The sequence below is a fragment of the Puntigrus tetrazona genome, chromosome 16 (genome assembly GCF_018831695.1).
Source record: "Puntigrus tetrazona isolate hp1 chromosome 16, ASM1883169v1, whole genome shotgun sequence".
Classification (NCBI taxonomy): Eukaryota; Metazoa; Chordata; class Actinopteri; order Cypriniformes; family Cyprinidae; genus Puntigrus; species Puntigrus tetrazona.
In genome coordinates, this window is record NC_056714.1 from 3525128 (window position 1) to 3531127 (window position 6000).

Below are 6000 nucleotides of genomic sequence, written 5' to 3' on the forward strand. Positions count from 1 at the left end.
CAAACTGGCTTGTTGGATCAAGGGCTCGGCAAATGGGAGCCGAAATTAAGCAGCTTTTCAATTTGGTGAATGCAGTGTGTATAAATGTTATCACATTTTTTTTTATTTTAGTTAGTGGCATTTTTACATGTTTAACCAAATCAAAATAACCCACCTGCAGTTTGATTGAGATTACAAGATTACAAAATGTTTGTTACGAAATGTATTTATTTTTCACAAATACATACGTATATTCTAATCACAGTCTTATTGTACTTATTGCGCTACGCTGTCGTTGCGACAGCACAGATGACTCATTCTTATTTGATGGAGACTCTAAGTGCATGTGTGTGTCGTCTATATAAACCTGTATTCTGCCTGACTGTGTTCAGGGTTGTGGACCTTGGATCTTGTGAGAATCATTGAAAAGGATGAAAGATCACTGCCTAGTGAATTACAACAAGTAAATCCACTAGTTATAATTCACCTGCAGCTGCTTCTGCCTTCGTCTGGTCTTCAAGGTCACACATCAGGATCACAGTGAGAATACACAAGAGTCTGTTGTCTTTAAGGTGTATTAACACAATAAGCCTCCCATTAAATTATGAAAGCAACTATATTTGCATTTCCTAAAGGAAATGAGTTTAGGGTGTTTGTGTAAATGAAACGCTGCATGTGAGCCTCAGCTCAGTTTTGTTGGCTTCAAACATAACACACACATAAAGCAATAAAACTATATGTGGACTAGCTTATTCTGAAGCTGCTGATAATATTACAAGATGCATTAAATGTCCTTGGATCAACCATTGTTTGCACATGGAGGATTTAATACCTGTGATTTGTCAGTTCATCATCTAGCTCTTCAACATATCATCGTGTGTCTGAGCCATTCAACACAAACTTTGAAAGAATGCTTTGGGAATATCACAGATGCTTATAAAGCAGTCCTGCCTTAGGCAAATCAGATCACAATGTTATCTACCTACCACTGAGATTCTGACAGAAGATTAAATGTAAAAAAAAAAGAAAAAAAAAAATTGTTAACATCGAGAGGAACTTAACTTTGATGTCCCTCTTTTTTGGCTTGTGTCTTGAGGTTCACATTCTTTTCAATGTTATTACATATATAATGTTTTCTGAAGATACTATATGTGTCATGCATTTTTCCCTACATAATAAGCTGTTGTTAACAAACAAGCTGAATGTTTGTTTGAATGAGAAGAAAAATGCTGTCAGCAGAGGTGACAGTGGTATTGTTTGAGAGAAAGATAAGGATATAAGAGTTACGTAAAGATGGCTAAAATAGTTTTGAAAAAAATAGAACTGAGAATAAATTGTATTCAGCAACATTCATTCATATTTGTATAACAGAAAACAATGTTTACTATTAAATGTGAATAAATTCGATTTTTTGGTTCAACAAAGAAGTGTGCACCAAGGTTCAATACTAGGTCCACTCCTTTTTTATTTATATTAATGACTTACCACTCATTTTCAATAAGTGTACCGTTTGACTTATGCTGATAACACCATATATTTGCCTGATTCTGATATTGTACAAATTTAGTTGTTTCCTCAGTATGATTTCAATATTTTACAAGATTAGCTTATGAAAAAAATAATTGTGCTTTATAAAACTAAGTCTTATATTATGATTTTTGGTTCTAGACAAAATCTCGAATGCAAAAGACTGTGAACTTTCCTTTAAATCGCATATTAATTGTCACAGATCTGCCAGGCTCTTCCACCAGCCAACCACCATTCAGTACATTCATCAGCCAACCACAACGTTCCCATATACCAGAGTACTAACCAGTCACACCTGCACATCATAAACCCCAGCATAAAAGCAGACAACGCAGTTCCATCAGTGTTTGTTCTTGTTGCTACACAAAGTGGACTACTTTCTGTCTAAACATCCCCCAACCTGTCATCTCCAGTGTGTCAATTCCAGGTCAATCGAAAGTCCCCTAGAAAAACAGTCTGTCAGTATTCCTCCTTTCCTTATTTCAGCAATGTCTTCTACCCCAAGAGAGCCGCTCGTTTGCCACCACATTGACCTTGTTCCCAAGGGGCACTGGTTCACCCAGAAGATTTACCCACTTTTGCTTCCAGAGAATAAGGCCATTAGGGCATACATTGCTGAGGCTTTTGAACAGGGCTATACATACATTGATCATCAACCTCCCCTGCTGCGTCCAGCTTCTTTGTGGCTAAAAAGGACAGAGGCATGCAGCCCTGCATAGATTACCGCTCCCTCAATAATATAACTCTTAAATTCCTTCCCCTCATCCCTGCCACCATGGAACAACAAAAGCCAAGTTCTTCACAAAGTTGAATCTAAACAGCACCTGCAAACTCATTCAAATAAATGAGGGGGAAAAATGGAAGACTGCCTTCATGACCCCTACTGGCCAACTTTTTTTTTTTTTTTATGAATAGCATATCTTCAACTGAGGGCTTTGTCGTCACCACTTATTTTCGATATAAGAGATTACCATACAGGAATAAAAAAAGTTAATTAAGTACTTAATTGCCTTTGCTACAAATGCTTTCTTATATACAGAAAGTTATACTGATTTTAATATTGTGTTGTCAGTAGTGTTATATTGTGTGTTCCTTTCAGTCACGTTCAACCTTAAGTCAGACAAGACAGCATTTTTCAACAATGTTAGGGTTACACACTTCAGCAAGGTTTGCTTGTCCAGTGTTTGGACAGCATGTTGAAGCTTGTCAAACTGCAGTCGTGCTGCAATCTCTCCTGGGTGCTAATCTAACACTAATCTTAGAACACATTTAAAAGAGCTTAATGAGTCATGTGCCAGCTTTTTACGTGTTTCTGGACATGGTAGTTTTCTAGCTCTGTCTGACGGTCATGATTGCTGCATCTTGTGCCTAGGCTTTCAGCATACTGAGGCAGCACTCATAGATTAGTTGTGGATTCTCAATGTGGGAACATAAATGCAATTGCAATCAAGATACATCCTTATTAAATGAGGCGGAGTCCCACTTGCCATGCCCCATTGTGGTTCCTCCATCTCTAACAGTGGCAGAAGACTACTTCAGCTTGTGGTGAGAAAGATCTGAGGATCAAAGTGAGGGCTTCCCCACCAAGTTCATCTCTATGGACCCCTCTCTCCTTGGCTGTGTTGTCTTAGTTCGATAAGAGTGGTGTCACCAGAATCATATCTGAAGCTGAATGCTAGGCTTTCCCAATTTTTCAGATTCAGTGTGAATGATCTTATCTTAATTAATCCAGTTAACCAGGATAAATTGTGAGAATCAATATGTAGAAGCATTTTGCAAAAGTTATTTGACGATATGCACGTCATGTACTTTCAAAGAAATTCTGTGGCAGCTAAATATGTGCATTGAGAAAATGGAAATACAAACAAATTGCTCTCTCTAGGTACAGACCTCTTTGCTTTATGTTGTGCAGTGCCATCAGGACTCTTGAAAATAATTTGACCAGGATTGTTTTTCCTTCATAAAAAACAAGGAGTTAGTTATGCATTATTCACTGCACAGCTGAAGTTAGAATTTTGTGTCTGCAGCAAATCCATCTCAAATCCCGAAAAGTCATAGCTCAATAGAGGACACCAAGAGCCAAAAGGAATCTCTATTGTGGCATATATCATCTTATCACTTAAGGAAATACTTAATTACAAGTGTATATTAGATTCTAAAGGGTTAGGAAACCACGGTTCTAATAGAATACTGGTGTGGTAGTAAAAAATGTGGAGAAATTTGTTCTGTTTGAAATGGTTTAGAAAAACTTATTATGCTTCATGGGGATCCATTTCCCTTCCAACAGATGATGGACATTTTGTTACAGCTGCACCAGGCCTATACGCTGGCTTACCTTGATGATTAATCCGTCATCATCCATTACTCATTAGGGTTCCCCCTGGGCTGATCGTCCACAGTTGCTCCCTATTAAGTTGATAAACTCTCTGAACTTAACTTTGTCAGTGTGTGACTGACCAACACCAAGCCAGAGCACTCAGAAAGACTTAAGCTTTTGTTTAAGAAAACTCACCCAGCTCTCCTTGTCACATGATTCTTCTCCTGTTACTATATATATATATATATATATATATATATATATATATATATATATATATATATATATATTGAAAACCAACAAGGAGCACACTGTCACAGTCATCTTGGGCTGATCGTCCACAGTTGCTCCTATTAAGTTGATAAACTCTCTCCATGAACGCTGAACTTAACTTTGTCAGTGTGTGACTGACCAACACCAAGCCGGAGCACTCAGAAAGACTTTTGTTTAAGAAAACTCACCCAGCTCTCCTTGTCACATGTTTATATGTACCTATAACCTTGAAATTATAAGGTTCTATCTGACATTTTTTGTCAAAATGCAGTTATTTATACAGTATTTTCTTATTATGTGACATCTTATTTACATTATGTGAAGTTTCTTTTGTAAGCTGTGTAAATCTTTTTTAGAAAACAAAAAGGGTTCCATTTACATCACAAGTCTGTAGAAAGCAAAAATGCAGATAGTGTCATGGATCAGCCAGAATGCCACCAGTCAACTACAACTGTCACCTGAGATCTAAGCACCTGAACCTGTATAAAAGCACACACCTCACCCTCAACACTTGTGCAAAATTGTACCTATGAAGTGGATTCATTATCATTGCCCTGTAAATGCTCCCTACCTGTTACTTACCTCCTGTGTTCCTCCTAGTTCTCCAAGTGTCTCCAGTGTCTCTTTCTGCCATGGTGTGTGCTACTCTGGTCATCCTACAAGATACAAAGACTGTTTCTTCAAGGTTATCTACAGTGAAACCATCATACAGACTTCTCTCTTCCCTAAACCATTCTATGGCTTGATTAACATCTGCTTATTGAGTGTTACTAAACGAAAGACTTTTATCTTACCTGTTGTCTGAGCCCCTTCTTTTACAGAAGATCTGACCAACACAGCAAACATTAGTGAGCCAACAGGACCTTTCCCAGGAGTTAGTTGACTCATTGCAGCATGTGCTGCTTCATTAACCCACAGTATCATCACCACTTTCACCATCACCGGCACCTACACCCTTCACGTACCATCGTCACTGGTCCCATGGCCAGCACTCTACTTTGGTTTGGTGAAGGAGTGAAATGGATTTCTGTTGCAATGCACATTAACTTTCCTGATGCAAGCACTATTATATCTCACCAATTCATCCAAAATCACATTTATTATCTTTCTACTAGCAGGTCCTGCATTACGATGGGCTGAGACGATCATCTCACATGCTGGCCCCACCACACAGAGCCCCCAGAATTTTATCAACCATTTCCACAAAATGTTTGGAAGAACAGATGAGGATGCCTCCATATGGTGAGCAACTATACCATCTACAACAAGACAAAAGTTCCATTCATAAGTAGTCTCTCAGTTTTAGAACCCTCACTGCATCTAGTGTTTAAAATTGAGAAGTTGCTGCTGACTACATACAGACTGGGGCTGGAGCCCAAATTCAGATTGCAACTCATTCAGCTCTCTATTTGTTGTTCTAATTGCATGCAGTCATCTCATACCTGCTGAGTTGCAGAGAAAGCTGACCTGGGGTCTCTGCTTGTATTGTGGTCCTCAAGGGCATATGATCCTGGAATGCCCCCTTTGCCCTTCACAGCTTTTGAGTGTCAACCAACCTGTTATTCCCAAAATGGAACCCCTCATCACTGTAGTCACACTTACTGCTTCAGATATTTTGGTTTCAGTATCAGGCCTCATTGACTCTGAGTCAGCTGGCAATTTCATCTTGACCAGCCTATGCCGCCAGTTCCATTTGCAGACCAAATCACAGAAAATCCTTCAACTATGAATGAACTCCAATGCTTTCTTGAATTTGTAAACTTCTATCACTGCTTCCTCAATAATATCGTGGCCAGTCCGTTGACAAGTCTGTTGAAAAGAAAACTGAAAGAAAATGTAAAGTCTGTCTTCTCCTCTCTAGGTTAGGGGACAATGCAACCCTCTAGCTGCTACAAGAATTCTTC